The sequence below is a fragment of the Bacillus rossius genome, chromosome 13 (assembly GCF_032445375.1).
Source record: "Bacillus rossius redtenbacheri isolate Brsri chromosome 13, Brsri_v3, whole genome shotgun sequence".
Lineage (NCBI taxonomy): Eukaryota > Metazoa > Arthropoda > Insecta > Phasmatodea > Bacillidae > Bacillus > Bacillus rossius.
In genome coordinates, this window is record NC_086340.1 from 42623567 (window position 1) to 42645205 (window position 21639).

Here is a 21639-nt window from a genome sequence, read left to right on the forward strand (position 1 = left end):
GTCTGAACGTAATGTTATTGTTTGTTTGTTTTAATATTTCGTTTTATTGAACAAAGATACATAGTTTGCCACTTCGAGCGACTACAGAAATGACAATACAATTAGTTTACAGTGTTCCAAACATTTTAGTTTCCTCTACTGTACATGGGGGGAATATTTTTTATGTTATGTTTACTGAAACCATTTTACGCGCTAAGTGAGATGTTGCGATTGAGTAGAAGGGAAAATATGTCATAAAACCCTGCGTAATGTTATGAATTCCATTCATTCGTTTACTCTGTGATCCGGAGGGTCTAATGTTAAGACTGAATACATGTGCACTTCCTCTATGTAGAGTGGCTTCATTGAGATGAAAGCAAAGCTCACGTTGATGAAATACTTATTAATTAAAAAATTAAAATGTTGTTTTATGCTTCAATTTCTGTTAGTGTCGTACACAGATTAAAAATGTAATGCAGAGTTCCTCAGTTTTATGTACATTGAAATTTGCTCATGTGTAGAGTAGTTATTAAAAGCATAAAAAACATATATGACGAATTGTTGTGTATTATTTCCATTAGGCGTCACCATGAAAATAGATAAGATTTTATCATTATGTGAAATCTACATTTTAAATGTTGGCGTTTAAATATTTATGAAAGCGTGTGATCTTAAAGCACTATTTATCTATTAAGGAAGTAGGTAGTTTCTTTGATTTTAGAAGGGTTTTTTTAAACAAACAACTAAATTAATTCAAAAATTTGAACTACTGCAAGCAAAAATACTTTATTCTTTTTTTATTTTAAAATTAGCCATTGTATTCTACCTTGCTTACACTCTATTATCGAAAAATATATTTTTTTGACAGAGATGAATACCGTAAATTAATACACAAAACATACATGTTTTCGTATGATACAATAATAGCTAGTGACAGTGACGAAACCAAAATTATTTTGTTAGTTTGTATAGAAAATCCCCAACAGTAGTGGTGGTATATTTAGGGATTTATTTGTAGATGGGTAAGTACTATTCCACAATAAAAAGGAGTTATCGTCAATTATCAAAGCAGCCATATTTCGTATCTTCTTTGACAGCCTAAATACAGCACCAAATGACGTACTTGGCTAAAAATTAATTCCAGCTGCATGCGTAGATTCCGGGAGGAGGGGAGAATCTCAGGGTGGCCCGAACCTCCCTGAAATAAAAAAAGTCCGTCTGAGGGGGCCCCGCTTGCATTTGCAAAATCTTCACGTTATCCCGTGGGCCTCATAAGAATCCTACAAATTTTCGCCCGTGATTCCAGCTATACATTCACTGACACCTTGAGCACAACAGTCAGTGCACACTGAGTTCTTCCATACCACCCGCACTTGTCTTCGATAAAATCTGAACTCAGGTGGATTCAGCATGACTGACTAAGCCTGCAGTCTGAATCCACCTGTAGGCCGCTGTTGCAACAGCTAAGAAATTTACACTGCTCGTAGTGAACAGTCTGTATGTAACTCGAAACGTGATTCCAGTTCATTCGTGTATACTTATTCATCATATTATGCAATGTTAAAGTCATTAAAAAAATATGCAAAAATAAAATAAAATGCTAAACGTGTAATAAGAGCCAGAAAATAATAATATGCAGTAATATTTAGTGTAACTAAATACGACGTGAACCCTAGAATACAAAGTTGACGATGTGTCGTTGGTGGGAACACTTGTTTGTTCCTGACATTTTTTTTCTTTACAGAATTTAAAAGTAAGTTTGACATGCACTTTTTATTCAGGAAGTAAGTTAAAAATTTATTTGTCGTTATTGCGATTTAAAAAGTTGATTTGTGTCTAAGATTAAAAATAATTAATATTATTTTCATCATTTTATTCCCAGTTTTATTACTCAATTATTAGTAGGACGTGATTTCTCGTCGCGGTGCGGAATACTTTTATGAATGAAAGCATAACTGTTCGTGCAAAACCATTCATCACACAAATGTCAGTTCGAAAGTATAATGTTGGAAATTTTTTTAATGATATAATTTTTGCATTTTTTCCCCCCTGAAAACACAAGCTAACGCATCTATTGTTGGTGACAGCATTTTTTGTAATGTATGTAAATCTCTTAATTATGTAGAACGTTAATTAAAATAAAAATACATGTTTTAAACAGAATTGACGATTGTTTGCATTTCATGGATATGGACTGGATCGCAACACTAATTTAATATTTCAAGTTAATAAACACTGTCAGGAAGCAAGCAAGGCAATATGAGAACATTATCTTTTGGTTGAATGTAGCGAAAGGGAAAAACAGTCATCTTTCTTGCCACGATCTTGTTCGCAGATAACGCAGGTATAAGTAGTAAATGGACTCCACACAATGACAACCCTCCCATTATTCCGCCCCCCTCGCTGAAACGCCCTCTCCCCCCTCCACCACGGCGCAGGCGACAGTCTCAGGTATATCGCCCCGCCCAACCACTGGCAGTAGCACGTGGCCAGTGGCCCACCGCGCTAAACATTTTTACTAGGGAGGCCCCTTAACCTGGTTGATATTATAGAAGATTTTCTCGCACGGTGGTTGGCCGGTTCTTGCACGCTCGGCTCAGGCGGAACGTGACAATGAGTCATGCTTTTTCGTGCGTGCAGCCGGCGTTCATCGTTTTATAAGACGTTATCACGTCAAAAATATTCAATGGTCGAGAACAGGGAATCAAAGGGGACGATATTGGAACAGAGAGACGAAATACTGTTCTACACAATTTTCACAAATTTTCATCCTTTAATATTGAAAATGAAACTTCGTTAAGGCTCGGCCTCACACACCACGAGAGATTTTTTTTTTTTTTTAATTTTTCTCGTCATTCTTTTTTATTGAGGGATATTCCTGAAACTCTAGCACGATAACCCTATTTAATTTGTGGTTCTGTCTATAAAATTTTAAATTGCTTAAAAAGAAGTTATTCATATTTGACGACAGATAATATCGTATATAATTTAACAATTTATCTAAACATCTTTTTTTGTAGTCGCATCTCTTCCAGCAAAGTTTTTTTTCGCTCTCTCACCTGTGTTGTTAGCATATAGCTGTCCGGTATTAGTATACAGTGTTTTTGCTTGAGCTTGTAACAATTGAAAATTTCCTCAAAATAAAGAATGAAAAAAAATTAAACTAAAACAAATGACTTACGAAAAGTTTTTTTTTTTGTTGATATTATAGGTACCTAGTGTTGGCGTTGAAACAATTCTGATAACCTTTCGTGGATATTTTCTCACCGAATGCAGCCTTTATATTAAAGGATTCATTGGTTGAGGTTACACCGGTGAAGGACGTATCGTAACTATTCGGAAGCAGCATAAATTTCAATCGGTGAAATCATAATGACTGTCAGTTATGCTAACTAGTTGTTAATCGTAAGTCAGTGCATGTCACTACAAAATCCGCTCCACAAAATGTGATTCATTGGAGAATTAGTAAAAACTACTGTTAAATAAGTGATATTCAGAAACAGAATTTAAGTGTAGTAATCAACTGATTCTGGTTTAACTGTTTCAAAAAAAAAATTCCATTGATGTTATACATATCGAATACACACACAATTATATTGAATTCCAAGTGGGGCTTAAGTGTGTGTCATTTCACTAAATACTCCCTGAAGAGAGATTAAGTGTGTGTTGAAAATAAGAATTTATTTTGACAAACACTAAATCTTAACTAAAATTCAAATTACATAATCTTAAAAATATTATATCATACTTCGCAGTAAAAAAAAATACAACAAAATAAGGTGACATTCAGTTCTCATAATAGTAATTTTAATAATTTATCCAGGATATTAACAATATTCACGTTTGACTACTCTAAATTGTTAATATGTTCTAAAAAAACCCTTCTCGCGATTTTAAAATAAATTAGGCGTAAAGTCAGTTTAAATATGTTCTTAATTAAAGCGAATAGTGGTGAAAGTTGTTTACAGACATTAGCACTTCCATAAATATAAATTGCAAAATCTGTCATACAAATGAATCAAAACCATTGCAAAGATACACAATCAAAAAAAAAGTTTCGGCTATTTAAAAAAAAAACTAAGACATGTATCAACGATTCATACCATTATGTATTTTAAATTTTGAATTTGAGTAATCCAAAGCCTACAATTGTTTAATCGTTTCCTGGATAGCCTTCCAATATTAACTGCACGTATTAATAAGCATAATATAAATAATAAAGTCCAGTTATTGAATATACGATTATCTTTTCCATGGTTAAAAACATTTATGCTTGAATAAATATAAAGTGATGCTACAGTTTTCGTAAGAAATACTGAATACTATGTCGAAAAACTTATTTCATGTATGCAAAAATAACCACAGCCACGTGTTGTACAAAGTTAGCAAATCATCATTGCGGTACAAAATGAATATTTCGTTAAAGCACGGAGATGTTTGTTTCTGCGCAGTTGGCCTTGCCCGCGGCAGGTGCGCCTGGTGAGGGGGAGGGGCTGAGCGGGGGAGGGAGGGGCGGAGAGGATGACGTCACCGGGAAGTCAAGTTCCAGACCCGCGCGGCCGGATGCGCCCCGACCCTGGCGCGCTCCCGCGGCGGCGGTCGGAGTTACCCGCGGCGACACGACCCCTTAAGGGCCCCCCGCCCACTACCGTGCGCAGAGCTGCAGGAGAAACAACGCGATTTCAAAACCACTCAACATATCCCAGTGGGGTCTGCTTACGAAAAGCATTTAAGTGTTAGCTGAGGGCCGAAAAGTACTTTTGATTTCGGTTTAAATTTTTAAACTGTAGTTTTATAAAGAGTTAAAATGGCTAAAACGCATGTTTTCAGAGTCATTTGTAGCCGTAAAACAACCGGTACAGATTCTAGAAAACACTTAAGGGGCTTGCATTACACCTTTATCTTCATTTTTCGGCAATGCAATGTCACGGTCACCGCTCAGATCTCACAGTTATCCTGTGACGACGAGAAGACTGCGCGCCAGTCCAGAGGAGACACCGCGCTAGAAGCACCAGCGAACTGTACTCATCAAGCCTCACACAGATACGCCCCTGAACAGGCGCCCCCTAGAGACTCACTCTCACATGTCATGTTTATATATACATATATATATACTTGTTATTACGGTTATTTAATTTTTAAAACTTAAATTACTACACGATACCTCACTTGCGTCTGTGGTTTCTTTCACTAATATTTATAATGGATATTCACTAAGTGCAATATCATAGGTGTAAAAAGTCGCACAAGTAATAGTAATTGATAAACCTTGCGCGACTTTTACATCCATTATAATAAACTCAGTGAATTCTGTTGGAAGTATTTTTTGTGAGAGAACAATGAATGCAAGGATGATAACGTGTTAAATTTTGGTTTTTGTTCTAGGATAAAAGCAATGACGTTAAAATTAAAAATTCATCGTGGCGTGTGACAGAGACTTAGGGGGATAGATCTCGAGATTATTTTGCATTTATAATTTTATATTCCTAACGGTGATCTAAATTAAATCAGTTTGTCAGTGGTTCTTAACACTTCTATAAAATCATGTTATTGAAAGGTTTTGAGAATATTCAAAGGCGAATTTTTTCAGCAAATGATGGCATTTTTCTGGTAAGAATAAAATAACTTGCAACAAGTCAGGCGGCAAAAAAGCAGTTTGGGTTAAAACAAAAATTTGAAATGAAAATTTTAAATATTTATGTCATTCGTAAAAATATATAAATCTTCAAAATCTTAGAATTTTTTTTTTTTTTTTTTTTTTTTTTTTTTTTTTTTTTTTTTACTGATTTGCGAATGATGTTCCAAAAATAGCAAGTTTTACAAAAATTGTCACATACATACTGTATACAAAACAATGTAATGCCTATTAAGTGTATCAAAACTATTTGATAAGACCATTTATAAACAATTAATTAACCATATGTACATCATTAGATAATTTAATATTACGAGGGGAAAAAGCAAATTTACAGAATCATACTAACTACGAATACTAGCCTTAAGGATCCAGCAGTTTTTGTACATAAGCATTCTCTACCGCTTATTTGTGAAAATATGATTTATTTAAGGAGTTCCATCAAAATCGTCTAACTATTGCTTGAAGTCGATAGTGTTTGGCTGCAAGAGTTTTTTTTTTGTGGGATGCTTGGCTTACATAAATGAGTTCTGTTTTAAAAATAACAACTATATATATTTACTAGCTGCCCGACCCGGCTTCGCAAGGCTATACTAATGGAAAAAAATTAAGCCACATCTCCCATTTACAGTAATGGTAAATAAAACAAATTCAGTGAAAATTTATTACAATGCTGTATAATGTACCAGAGAGAAAATGAATAGCACCGATGGTTTCCCGACTCGTGCACGCAACGTACAACTGATGTACCCGTACTTTGCTACGGCAGTCTACAGGCAGATCACTCTTGCGCCGCTCATTATACATGCCCCTCCTTGTGGGTACGCCACTGCCGCGCGATGCCCGTTGCCATGGAGACGCAGAAGGCATGAACAATGCAAAATCCTGTTCTCATGCAAAGTACCCACTGTTGCCTGGTTTTAACCACCCATGGGATCAAATTTTCGGAAAATGTCATCCTGCGTACAGTGGCGTAGCCAGGATTTGTGTATGGGGGGTGCTAAGAAGCATGCCCCCCCCCCCCCCCCGTATTAAAGCGGGGGGACCAGGGGTCCTCCCCCGGGAAAATTTGGATTTTAAGGTGTAAAATAGTGATATTTTAGCAGTTTTCAGCACTTAAATTAAAATATTGTAATGGTAAAAATTTTATTAATTTTAATATGAAATTTGTTTGAGTGATGAATAAGAAATTAATTAAAGATTTGTTGCTAAGGGGGGGGGGGTTGAACCCCTAACCCCCCCCCCCCCCCCCCCCGCGCTACGCCCCTGCCTTCGTAACATAAGGAACATTACTGTGAAGTTTCAAGTCTGTAATATATATATATATATATATATATATATATATACTTGGGGAAAAAAGGGGGCAATTTTTGATATTTAAAGTACCCGCAAAATTTCAACGCTGATGAGGATTGCACTAACAATGAAATAGTCGTTGCTATAGAGAGGAATGAAGCGTCAACAAAGCAACAGCCGTTGCCTGATGATTTCCTACCAAAAACTGGAAATTTTGATATATTACGCCTCCGAAACTCCCCTTAGGATCGGATTTCCGCAGAATCCGTTCTTAGTGAGCGTCTACATCACAAAATGAGTAACTATGCTAAATTTCAAGTCAATCGGGTGTATAGTTTTAGAGATCTCCTGACGAGTGAGTCAGTGAGTGGTATTTCGCTTATATATATAAGATACAAGTCCTTGTCAGAATTGTAACGGGAGAGTAAAATTATTGATGGTCCGAAAAATGAAAATTAATTTAAAATATTAAAAATAATTCTAGTAAAAGAAAAAAACAAATTAAACACAGAGAGAGGAAAAAAAACAATAGTTTAGGTTTGCGATTTAAAGTGATAAAAAGTATTTAAATACTAATTGAACTCTTATGAGGGTACTGATTGCTTCGTTGTTAATATCACATGGGTGTTTTTTTACTTGTATGGGAAAATTAAGAATGATAAGGCATCTAGTGCGTAGCAACAATGTTAATAGGCAATAGGAAATAAACTTCTAGCGCCTGCGGCATTGTCAACACACACTTCGTACGTGTACTGCATGTTGTATCTAACCCCATCCAACGCATTTGATTCTAAATTGGACTTTTAGTAAGGATCCCTAATGTTATTGATAATATAATATAGCCTATAGCCTTCCTCGATAAATGTACTATCCAACACTGAAAGAATTTTTCAAATCGGACCAGTGGTTCCTGAGATTAGCGCGTTCAAACCAACAAACAAACTCTCCAGCTTTATAATATTAGTATAGATTACAACTATTCTGGGTCATGAAATTTTCCATGTGAATCTCCGTTGTCAGAGCTTTAATTTCTCAGTTAAACTCCATAGCGATTCTTCGCCAGGGCAACTATTAGCACAACGAGTGCTATCAGAATAATTTTGGCAACATAAGCATTCTATTTTTGCCACAGAAGAAATGTTTTCCAACTTACCACTGATTGTCAGTTGGTTTCTTCAGAGTCCCCCCCCCTCTCCCCGCAGCTCAGCGACTGTTCCGGACTGCAAAGAAACAAAGCAACAAATATCAAGACGACAGCACTATAAAACACACTGCGGCATCGTGATCACAAAACAGCGAACTCACAGCACGCTTGAGTAACATGACATTATGGTGTACACCACAATGGTGTACACCATCATGGTGTACACCAGCATGGTGTACTCCCATTGACCAGCCAGGGGTTTACTTGCTGGATGAGTGACAAGTAAGTGCGACGGCAGACTTTATAGATGGAGCGACAGGAAATATTTTTACAGCGTGTGTACAGGTGTATATGCGAGTGAGAGAGAGAGCAAGTATGCGAGCGAAAAAATACGTAATTTTGCAAGTACACAAGCACGCAAGTGTGCTATAATGCAAAAATGACATTGAGCGTTGCAGTTGCCACCCGTGTTATCAAAAAGTAAATATTTTTTACAAATTGGAGGTTCAGACAAGAGAATCTTATTTGTAACAAACATGGCGTCCAAAAACCTGAAAAGAGAATTTCAGTTTTTGCTCTTCACTCCCCTCACTAAACATCGAGTCTCCACTTCTGAGCGTTGCAGGTATCGTTGTTCGTTATGCTCAGGATAACTTACACTAGCAGATGTAAAGTTTCGCTTAAAAAGGTTATGCATGTGTTGTATATTACCTCGCATGAGTTGTGTATTACCTCGCATGAGTTGTGTATTACCTCGCATGAGTTGTGTATTACCTCGCATGAGTTGTGTGTTACCTTGCAAGCCTAAGCCACACGAGTCAGCTAACTACTCCCGGCTGCAAGGCAACAGTCGGGTCACTGCGCTACCGAACTAAGTGCATTCCACTCGAACAGAACACACACGGCTGCCAACTGAGAAACACAACAGACACGACCACAGATGAACCGCTACAAGGGAGCAGCACACAATCTTCCTACAGTCCGATCAAAAGAAAGATAATGCCCTCCGCGCGAGTATTCCTCGATAAGAATTGGCTGCACGAGTTAAAGAGACTGTGGAGTGAACAAAGGAATACATAGAGACAGCTCTCTTGCCTTCTCATTTAGAGAAATGTATATATATGTATATAGACACTCCAGCACTCAGTACTCTTTTGCCTAATATAAGTTGACATAAATATATACATTTCTAATGTATATTTATATCAACTTGGATAAGGCATAAGAGCACTGAGTGCTGGATTGTCTCGTTGTAAATACCAAAACTGTAAAGAGAGAAAATTTTGTGATTAATAAAAACCTATTGAATTAAATTGAATTGAAGTCGCAAGCTATCAGAACCCTAAACTTAAAAACTACAGACTATACACATTACGTCTGTACCTTTAAAAAAAAAATTTCAAATCCACTTCACTTGCGACTTGAGTCCCTTAGTTTTCTTGCGTTCGCATGAGCGTCGCGCCCTTGCGCTGTTGCGTTTTCTTGCCAAGTTCACAGACCGAGCCCTAGCGTCTGGCACTCCCCACTGGTGGAGACGTCTGGAGATGTTGCAAGTCGTGCTCTTGTATGCTCAGGACTGCAGGCCTTCAGGCTTGCCTCCTAGTGCAACACGTAGTTATGCATAGAGACCGGAAAAATTCGCGGATTCAATGAACTCTAGGATAGCCTCCATTACACCTCTGCATTTCTCAAGCAAACACGCATGTGCATCGGGTGCTAACTTGTGAGGCGTCTCCACTAGGTAGCTTGCGATTCGATGCTTCTTCGGTCGGTAGTCTCTCATTGGCCCAGAGAGCTCCAGTTGAACTGCGAGCCAATAGCAGAACCAGCAGAATTGTGCACATTGTTTGAATTTCAGCCTATCACGAAATTAATCCGCGAATTTTTCCGGTCTCTAGTTATGCATCGTTCCCATATCCGCCAGATCCGAGGTGGCGTGTGACTGGTTCGCCCAAATTCAATGCCGCGTTATATGATGAATTTCCATTATGTGTACTCAATATCACGTGCAGTATGTTAATAAATGTTGAGCTAATAAATATTATGTTGTGGCATGTAAATACCCTCGCATATCCTATCCCGCTCAGTAGTGAAAATTCTATAATGTTTTTTAACTCTCAGCAAGCCTAAAAATATTTTCGCGAATAATACATGCATGCCTAATCTATAAACATTATTAATCTGTCAAATTCGTGTTATTTTGGTCTTCATGTTACACTATACAAAACTGTCAATTGGCTGCAGGCACATTTCGCCTTCTCTCTCTGGTCACATAAATAATTAGGTCAGATGTTTTCTTGATATTCTAGTGCTTCAGGGTTTGCCAAAGAACCTGCGACTCAAAGACCACTAGACACATGAAAGTTTATTCTGTTACTGGTTTAAATTGTGCATAGCTTCAGTACTTAATGCATCCTGAAAACAAATGTTTGATATTTTAGACATTTTTAATGTTTGCACTGTTTAAATTATATAATGGACTTTTTTAAACACCATTCAACGGATGCATTAGAAAAACTGTGCTTCAAAATCAGTGTTCAGACTTCTGCGACCTAGACAGTTGCCAAATAATGTTTCATATTTTTCGGGACTCAACTGTGGACATGAACTACTGTGGCTTGCACAATCGGCCAAGAGGCAGAGCGGCTCATGGTTGAGCCTGTCGCGGAAGAATACAGCGAGTTCCCACGGTCGCCACTTGGAGAGGCCAGGAGGGCGTGGCCGCGGCGTGACGTCATCGCGCGGACTCGACCTGATGAGACCGGGTGTACTGTCGGCGCGAGCAGTCCTTTGCCCAGGGAGCCACCTCCCTGCCCACACAGCACCCGAATATCATAACGATATTGACGTTTAAAATGGCTTCCATAGTGGGAGGCAATTCAAAAAAACTAATAATAACAAAATTGGGGGATACAGTTTGGTGTTGCAGCTATATATCTATCATCTCCATCCAAAATTTAAATACACCACCGGATGGCTAAAGGATCAAAGAATTCGTTACGCCAAGTGAGTACTGTGATGCATCGCGCGCGGTGGAGGGGGAAGCGCCGCCATTTTGATGTCATTTTGCTGCGTTTCGAGATTTCCATTTAGTGTAAATTTTGACTCGGAGAAGCTACGACATTCGTTTGAGTTTCAATCATCAGCTCTCGTCAAAATCTATCGATTATATGTATAAAACATTAGTGTAAAATAGTTACAGTGGATATATATGGTGTTAAAATAAAAATATAAAAATATATATATAATGTTGGCCTTTACGCGTCAAAAAGCCAAATTCCAATGCAGAGATCGTATACGGTTGGAAAGAGCTCCCCAAAAGCAATAGAATGATACCAATAAGACACCATACGACCGAGTGAAGCAGTGCCGGGAACGTAAAAGAATGAATGCGGCCGAGCGGATCAACGACGGTGCCAGTACATCTGCAGCTGGGGCGGTTGAAATCATGCAAGTGGACGATGACTTCAAACATGATTATAACATACACAAAATAGCGTATTTTATATTTTGCATTGTAAATATTACCTGTTACGTACACGTATTCATGTACAACACACGGCCGTGTACATGACATACGATGGAACGGAGAAAGTGTATGCGTGTAGGGTAAGAGATTGTGTGTGCAAGAAACGAATATTCCGATCTATATCCAAACAGTGTTTGACCGATTTAGATACGGTTTTCTGTAAAAGGTTTCCGATACATCGGCTATGGCTCTTCTTCTTAGACAGGTGTTGTGTTCACTCGCCAGAGGGCGCTGTGATAAACATTTTTCTTCTTTCTTCTGTATATGAACTGCTGAGGGTCTGATGATAGAGCAGAAGAACCTCGTCAGAAACTATTGAAGGCACGTAGCTAGTAATTCATGTTTAAATAAGCAACTAACGGTCGTGAACAAACAAAGAAAACCACGCTAAAAATACGAATTTAAAAAAAAAAGAGAGGTTATGTTCCGTTTTCAAACTAAAATACATGTACATTTGCATTGTATGTTTTTGTTAGAATGAGTTATTTTGGATGATTTGTCCCCAAATTGACTAAAATTTTGCAGTTTTATGAGTTTGTGACTAATTGAAATTTCGTTGGGTACGTGAATAAATGAAGTCTTTAATTGATATAAATTGCTGCATTTCTACGAGACACGCAATAGCTTTCCTATGCTACTATATTTTAATTGAAATTGGGAACAGAGTTGGCAGTGGCTGCCCCGAAGGATTCTCTTTGATTTGTCATTATATTAATAGGTAGGTGAATATGTGTAGTACCTAAATTTTATATTATTGTGGTGTCTGTCTCTACGAGAAACAAATAGGTACATAGCACTAAGAAAAGTCATAATTAGGTGTTTTTATGACATACTTTGCGACAAATCAAACCTTTTTAAATTGCTTTTTTTTTTATCTTTCGTTACTTACTTCCTTTTAGTCGGAGGTTAAAAATAAATTTATTTCATCCTTTTTCGATTAAAACATTTACATCCGTCATATGTTTTTTTCAATGTTTTTTACTTTTTTATTTTTATTTTTTAGAAAAAATTCGTGAGCGAATTTGGCAAAAAGCTGATATTTAAAATTATACGTTTTTTTTCTTCTCCGGCTATTGGCCCACAGTTTATCTGGACTCTGGCTCAATGTGATCTCAACCAAAAAAGTATCGAATAACGGGATACTCAATTGAGAATTTTCACCAATAAGCAGCAAATGAGCACGTGACATTGTCCGTACAGCATATGACTGTGAGTCAATCCTATAAGCCACTGAACCAACTTTTATTTAATATACTTTTCAAAAATATCATCGTGGTACATACATAGTAATTATGTATTCATGAATGTGGTACCGATATCTCAGACTTCCGGGTATTTTATGGTTCTCGTGAAGAAAATCCAATTACTGTACGGTAAGGTTTTCTTAAGTTATTTGAAAGGTTAACGTGAGGATACTTAAACGTATATTTAATGTCAAATAAATTCATAGAATAACCCACTTAATGCACAAAGTAAGGTTGTTGCGTATAATATGTTCCGTGTGGGTATCAAAGGATCCACTTGTGCAAGCTAGGGCAAGCTGTAAGGTAGTTCTTCATTGGTGAACCATTTGAGCTCTCGACCTTACGACACAAAGACTTGGACAAACCGAGTAAATGATTTTTTTACATAGAAATGTGTGTTGTATCCGTATATAACTATTAATTAAAAATAAATATTTAAGATTAGATAAAGTTTCATGCTGAAACTAATTTTCTTGCATAAAATAATAAGTGCGATTAAAAATCACCCGCAAACTGGTTTTGTGATATATTTTTTACGATAGGCTTTACTTCTATCTAGCTTGGAAGTCGTGGTTAGGAATACAATTTTTTTTGGTTGTGTGATTTAGAGTAAGTTTAGAGCCGTCCCTCTAAACCTTACGGCGTGAATTGAGGAAATGCTTTATAAATGTTCTCCAACTACTCTAAAAACTAGTCGCTATTCGGCACTACTTTCTTGTACCTACTTCAAACGATAACTTCCCTTCACTTGCTTAGTCAGAGAAAGGACCAAGAGAGCGCGCGCGCCCAGTACAGGCGCCCGGTGTCAGGGCAAGGCCGGCTCGCGCCGCCAGTAGAGCGCGCGCGTGACACGGGGAGTCGCAGCACTTGACCTTTATCAGCTGGGCGAGCGCGGCGCGACTGCGCAATGAGGCCGCGCAGGTTGGGCGGGGCCTGCTGCGCTTCACGTCCCCCTCCTCGTGACGTCAGCGGGCAGGGGACATCGTGCGAGGAATAAGACATACAGCCGCACGGTGAATACCGAGGTAGAATGCAGAGAGTGTTCGCAGTTGAGGATTTTTTTTTTTGTGGACAGACACTTACGGACTCTACAAACACGTGACGCGCAACTTCTTCAATTAGTAGAGACCGGAAAAATTCGCAGTTTCGATTGCCTTCAGGAAAGACTGCAAATTCCCCTGTACACTCGGGCATATAACGCAAGTTCATTGGCTGCTGACTTGTAAGTCGTCTCAGTTGGTTTGTCTGTGATTCGATCCTTCTTTGGTTGAGGGTTTATAATCGGTTGAGATGCGTCCAGATGAACAGTAAGCCAATAGCAAAATCATCTAAGAGGTATATGTATTTGAATTCTAGCCTATCGCCTAATGAATCCGCGAATTTTTCCGGTCTCTACCATTTAGAGAGTTTACACTTCCAACACTTGTCACTATATGCTGCCACAACACCCACATCAGCGCAGCACCAGCAGGTACCCTCGACCACTTTCTTCATTTCTCCGCCTCATAGACCTGTGGAGATACTGACAGGTGAAGAAATGACTTGAGACTGGCCTTCACAAGACTCGTCTTCACCGGGAAGAAGATGCCCTGCTGCAGTGAAGTTTTAGAGGAGGAGGATGTGACCTTGTGGGAGGACAGGAGACACTTGAGTTGTCTCTACACTAACAACACAGTTGAGAACATGATACATAATTAAATTTAACCTTACCTGAGAATTAGTGAGGGGTAAACCGGGTAAAACAAAATAAATTTCGTCATCAACGGGTCATGTGCACATTCAGAGAAACCACAGACTGAGTAGAGGGTTGCGTGAACTATATCAGGGGTACCAACCATGCAGGTAGAGAGCTAGAAGAATAAAAGTGGAAGTATCTTCTACACCATAGAGAGAATAGTGAAGAACATGCTAGAAGGATTTAGTTGCTTCGAAGATGTTCTAGATTCCCAGAGGATTGAGAGTCAGTGGGAGAGAAGAGAGGGGATTGTGAGCAGATAGCACACACACACAGAGAGAGAGAGAGAGAGAGAGAGAGAGAGAGAGATTGACAGCGAGCCACTCCAGGATGCAATGCGAGAAGGACAGCATTCTTACAGGAGGTGTTGTTGAGAGCTAAGTATGGTAAGTAATACGTAGTAAATGGCCATGTAGTATTTTGCCATGAAACGTTGGTGCAACTTTAAGCAGGGATGCGTTCCCTTTATTTCTCATGGTGCATAATGTGCGTGCTGTTTTCTTCTAGTCATATTTCTTACCTTTCATGTAAGAAAATAGTTGTGCTCATTGTTTCCTTTTTGTGCACTTATGTGAGTAAATAATGTTCTTCTTTGCTCCTTGTGGTTAATTTTATTCTGTTAACGTAAATTTATAGCCATATTTGTTTAAGAGGAAAATACTTGAGTTTTATGCAGACAAACTATAATTTATGTTTATGTACAAATTTGAAACACAGGTTGTGTTCCAAACTATGAGTTTTTTTATCTTTAAAAATCTTGTTTTTGATTATAAAAGAAACTTTTGATTTATGTACATGTATACACGTATATAGTTGAATTGGGCTTATATTATTATGTTTGTCATATAACTGGTAATTTTTAGATTGAAAAAGAAGATAAATCAGCTTAAAGTAAGTGGTAGCTTTTGTTTGGTTCTCAATATTCTGCCCTACCTGACAACACTAGTGACATTGGCTATTATATTCCGGTTTTAAGTGTTTGTATGCAAGTCAGGTAAACTTTTTAGGGAGACCTATGGAATGCCAGCTTTGTGAATCTTATAATTTACTGATAAAAAATTTACTAGAGTGGGGGAGGGGGTAACCACACTCTAGGGATGAGCCTTCATGCCGTTCGGCAACAGAAGTATAGAGCTAAGTATGATTTTAAGCAACACTTCTACGCCCGAAACAATATGCACCAACATCGATAAGGCGAAACGTACACTAAATGACTTGAAGACCACTGAGTAGCATTCCACTTTAATTCAATTTTGTCTCAAACACTTGTCAATTTGTGACGCTGAAGAATTGTGGCGAAGGCACACTGAGTGGTCCATATTGGCCTGTATGGCTGCCGCTGTTTGCTTACGTTTCAAAAAAATTACTACTCCCCATGTCAAAAATATAAGGTATGTTAGAATTTACAAATGACTCATCCCATTCCATGCATTATATTGAAATGAATCAACACAAACAAAAATTGTGTTCAAGATTTCCTGAGGTTGATTAACATGTGTAATCTTCAAAAATAAATTAGTTTGTTTTAAAATATGCATATGAGGTATTGTATGTAGTAAAGATCTCCATAAGTAAAACAGCCTCACATCCTACAGACGAAAGTATTTTTCACAATTTTCATTATATATTTTTTGCAGTTCTAACAGTTCCCATTTTCCAGAATGTACAATGAACACGGTAAAAACTCAAACTCCTGTTTTTTTTTTTTTGAAAATCAATTTATTACTAAGAACGTCAACCAACCACCAACTGATTCGCTTAAACGTCCACCTTGTAGTGAAAAAAACTTTCTTCAATAACTGCACACGGATAATGAGCAGATACGCCTGCTAAAAACCTCCCGTGTACGTCATTCGTCAGCGGCAACATTACGAGCCAGTGTCGGATCTTCCGGGAAAAACCTTCCATCGCGATTTCAACCCCGGAGCACTTGAGGTGGAGATGAAGATGCGTGGGCAGACCCCTCCCCTCTCTCCTGAAGAGTGCGTCCAGCGAACTACTCGAAGAACACTCTTGCTGTGTGGCTTCCTGGAGATCACATTAATTTTTTATATCCGCATCTTGTCCCCCCCCTCCCGCGTCATGCGACCGGGAGCAGCGCTAAATGAACCCGCGAGGCGGCCATTAAAAGAGCCGCGGTCTGTTCGTCTTCACTCGCCGATGGCACACGGTCCAGAGACTGTCTCGCGGCCCCGGACTTTAAGGCCCCTATCCACCCGGGCACACACGCGGTGCGCAGAGCTGCAGGAAAAACAACGCGATTTCAAAACTACCCAACATATCCAAGTGGGGATCTGCTTACGAAAAGCATTTAAGAGTTCGTTGAGGGCCGATAAGTAGTTTTGATTTTGGATTAAGTTTTTAAACTGTATTTTTATGAACGTTAAAATTGATAAAAATGCATGTTTTCAGAGTAACTTTTAGGCGTTAAAACAACCGGTACAGATTCTTGAAAGCACTTAAGGGACTTGCATTACACCTTTATCTTCATTTCTCGGCCATATAATGTTACGGTCACCGCTCAATGCACGACGAGAAGACTGCGCGCCAGTCCAGAGGAGACACCGCGCTAGAAGCACCAGCGAGCGTCGCGCTTATCATCCCGCCTCACTGACACACACACACCCCTGACGAGGCGGGCCCCTTAACGCTCGGTCGAAATTAACTTCTCGGATACGCGAACCTCCATGTGGGCCTAATATGGCAAACGTCACCAGCTCATTGGCTACTGAGTCGTAAGACCTGTTGACATGGGTTGCTTGCGATTTGACACTTGTCGTGTTGAAGGCTTTTCACTGAATCAAAGTCCGTCACATGAGAAAATGAATTGTGGTCCCAATCACTGTAGCAGCATGAAGTTTATTAACAAATTTTATTTTATCTCCATACAAGGTCTTATATAAAGAATTTTAGCGTCAGTCCACTTTCACCCTATACTGAAAATATTATTTTTTTAAATGATTTTTGCAATGGGGAAGATGGATTTAAGATTTTTTATTTTGGACATACACCATTGCCAGAAAAAAAGGTTGACTCAACTGAAACTATTACATAAAATATATAAAAAGGACTGTATGCCTAGCTAAGTATTTACACTACGAACTATGCAAGTAGGTGCACTATTCACTACAGAGTCATACCACATGTTTGAATTCTAACCTAATGCGAAATGAATACGAGAATTTTTTTTGGTCTCTACTAATGTGCTATGTACTTGCAATTTGGTTTAAATATAACATAAACTTCACCGATAATACGTTTTGGAAATCCTTCAGACACCTCTTATATGTTTAAATAGGGACCACTACAGATGTTAAACGTACATGGTATGACTATATTAAGTATTACAATTGCCTGTATAGTCGCAGAAGCTATGTCTACCATGTAGTCTGTTGGCATATATGCATGTATTGGGGTTAGGTATAGTGGGTTTAGGTATAGTAAGTGTAAAGTGTCAGTAATTCCGTAAAGTAGGCATCTTGGTATACAATGTAAAAAAATCAACATAAATTTACGAAGAACTAGTTATGAATTATTCAGATATCTTCGTAAATGTATTTATCGTCGTAAGTTTACGGGTGTTAACCATCACATCCTCTTTACTTACAAAATAAGTGTTACGAAACCGTCTACGAGTTTGACTATCTCACGTATAAATTATTGTATACACAATACAAAATAAACAGTACAATTTTCGTGGCAAGGTTTCAAGTTTTGTCGATAAGTCTTGGAGACGGATGCAAAAAATCTTCTAATATTATGCACCACAATTTTTTTTCCTCCAAAAGCTTTAAAGCTTTGGCCTATGTCTTACGTATTCCAATATTCGTCCCCACCTTGAGATAATCTTGATGGAAGAGAAAAGTGTTTTCCCGCTTCGTCGATTCCATTGGATTTTTTTTATCAGCTATTCTCCTCCGAACAACTTACGCCAAATATTTTTTTTTTTTTTTTTTTTTTAATCTGTTCTTTTCCATCACAAAGTTCTTTTGTACTGTGGCATTTTCACTTTATCTCTTTGGGGGCAAAATTTGCTAGTGTTTTCTTTTTATTTTAATGACACAAATATAAAGTTATTTTCTAGTTTTTTGTTTTCACTTGCCTAAATAAATAGGTAACAATATTCTAAAATTATCTTATTTTTATTGGAAAGATAAATACCGAACCAATTTCGAAAAAAAAAAACTAAAGGTTATCATAACAAATTATTAAATTTGATGCGTGTGAAGTTTCATATTTTATAAGTTAATTCAAATATACCCGAAGTGACGTATCAAGATATGAGAATTACATTATAATGGTACCTTAGCAGAGAATACTGGTGTGCTTATTAATTAACATTTATTATTAGTCCTAATCATGCTTTTAAACTTTTAATACTGGAATAGAATACACTTAAAATAATTTTAATACAAAAAAAATTATAAACTCGTTTGACAATTCACAAAATTTGTTGAACTATATTAAAAAAAATATCAACGAATAATAATAGAACACATTCTATCAATATGACGCCTCTTTCGCTTAGTGAGTAGCGTCAAAACAAACCACGCCACACACACACACACACACACACACACACACACACACACATATATATATATATATATATATATATATATATATGTAACGGATGTTACAGTTTCGGTACCTTCGCCATCATCTTCGTTTTCACAGTTTAATGTGTCTGTGATTATTATTTCTACTTGTAGTGTTGTATCGTCGTACAGTTTGCATTTCTTAACACAGCCTTAGTCACAAATATGTTACGGATTCTTCACTGTCGAGATTAAAAAAAGTTTGCACAACAATAAAAATAATGCACAAATTGATGTTTATCACGTCGCACTAAAAGGCATTATCACATATTTAATTTAACCTCACTTGGCATAATAAATACTCAGCTCAAAAATACTTGGCACAATATCATTGTAACATATCAAAGATTGAACCCAAACACAATATGCAAAGCATAGTTAATAGGTTAGCGATAGAGGATGAGCCTTTGACTAACCATTTGATATTAATAATCCCTTACAATATCATATCATTAAAGAAGTTGGTGCGTCAATGATCTATAGTAAAAAAACTATTAATAACAACAAAAACCTCAACTCATTAATCATAAAATACCAAAAAACATTTTATTTTGAAGGTATTTTGTTCTCGTATAAAATTACTAAACAGATTTCAGGTAAACAACAAGCAATACCTTAAAAATTTGTCCAGGCATTGAAGTCATGATTTATGTTCCTCGCGAGTAATTGAATGTATAAAATATTATTTTCGCTACTACAATCGTTCGTGCACATCTTGCAGCCCGAAATACAGAGGTGTAAATGCGGCTAAAAAAGACAACACAGAGGGTAAACAAACTGTCGCCACATTTGTACTACTTAAACTAGGCCACATTTTTTGAAAAAAAAAAAAAAAAAGAAGGTAAAATGCACAGGCCTATTGTTTGTCTGGCCATAAAAATAGACAATACACCTGCACTACAAGATGTGGCCAACGTTACGAGAAATAAATGGTGTGTGGCTGTGTCAAGGACACGGCCGTGTGTTGTACGTGAATTACGTGTACGTAACGGGTAATATCATATTCAATGGTAATATCAACCGCCTCCAGCTGCATATGTACTGTTACCGTCGTTGATCCGCTCGGCCTCATTCGTTCTTTTACGTTCCCGGCACTGCTTCACTCGGTCATATGGTGTTTTATTGGTATCATTAGATTGCTTTGGGAAGCTGTTTCCAACCGTATGCGATCTCTGTATTTGGATTTGGCTTTTTGACGCGTATAGGCGACATTATATATTTTTGATAATGTATTTTTATTTTAACACCATATGTATTCACTGTAACTATATTACATTAATGGTTTATATATGCAATCGTTAGAATCTGACGAGAGCTGACGATTGAAACTCAAACGAACGTCATAGCTTACTCAAACGAACGTCATAGCTTCTCCGAGTCAAAAGTTACATTAGGCTAAAAGGAAATCTCGAAACGCAGCAAAATGAAATCAAAATGGCGGCGCTTCCCCCTCCACCGCGCACGATGCGTCACAGTCCTCACTTAGCGTAACGAATTCTTTGATCCTTTAGCTATTCAGTGGTGTAATTAAATTTCGTATGGAGATGATAGATATGTAGCTGCAACACCAAACTGTAACCCCGATTTTGTTATCATTCCTTTTTTGACGTGATAACGTCTTATAAATCGACGAACGTCGGCTGCACGCACGAAAAACACCATGACTCATTGTCACGTTCCGCCTGAGCCGAGCGTGCAAGAACCGGCCAACCACCGTGCGAGAAAATCCTCTATAATATCAAACAGGTTAAGGCGGTCTTTTTAACTAATTTTTCGTGATTATAATTAAACAAATTATTTAAATTATATTTGCATAAAACTGTCTATAATATTTGAAAATTAAAAAAGTATTCAATTTTTCATCAATGTTTTGTTATGACGTTATCACGTAAAATTATAGTCCGTAAATCGACTTCACAGACAACCCCACTGTTGAAGCAGTTTTAAAGACGTGTTCACGTGAAAAGCGAGAATCGCACGCAGTCCTGGAGTCCCGTGTTGGAAAGCACCCTGGGTCGCCTGCAGCCTCCCGGGGGAGCGGCGTCTGCGAGGTCTCCTGACCAGCGGCAACTGCAGTGTTGCCATGGCGACCTCTCCCGGCGGGTCGCCATGGCGACGGCGCCACTGGGTCACTGCGGTCCGGCCCCCGGCGCAGGGCTCGTCACTCTCGCTGCCGCCCCCTTGTCCCAGGCGCTCCCAGGTGCCGCTGCAGCGGGGCTGACGTCACGAGCCCGGGGCGACTGAAATGCTGCCCCGCGGAAGGGCAGCCCTTTAGGATTTTTCTGGCGATGGTTAGTTTGTAAAGTGACCTAACCTAACCTGACCTAACCTAAACTAACCACTGTCAGAAAAATCCTGAAGTGCTGCCAATCCAAGGGGAAACAATTCAGACAACCTTTCAAAAACACTACTGTCAGAAAAATCCTGAAGGGCTGCCCATCCAAGGGGCAACAATTCAGACAACCTTTAAAAAACACCA

General features: G+C 38.2%; 1 protein-coding gene across 1 annotated transcript in view; it reads right to left on the minus strand.

The window, feature by feature from the left end:
* The window catches only part of LOC134538493 (putative uncharacterized protein DDB_G0282129), a 482072-nt gene that overhangs the window by 365822 nt on the left and 94611 nt on the right, over positions 1-21639 (minus strand). Inside the window, exon 2 of the mRNA XM_063379862.1 lies at positions 8064-8130. The gene's annotated coding sequence lies outside the window, so the exon portion shown is untranslated. The remainder of the gene's footprint in view (positions 1-8063; positions 8131-21639) is intronic.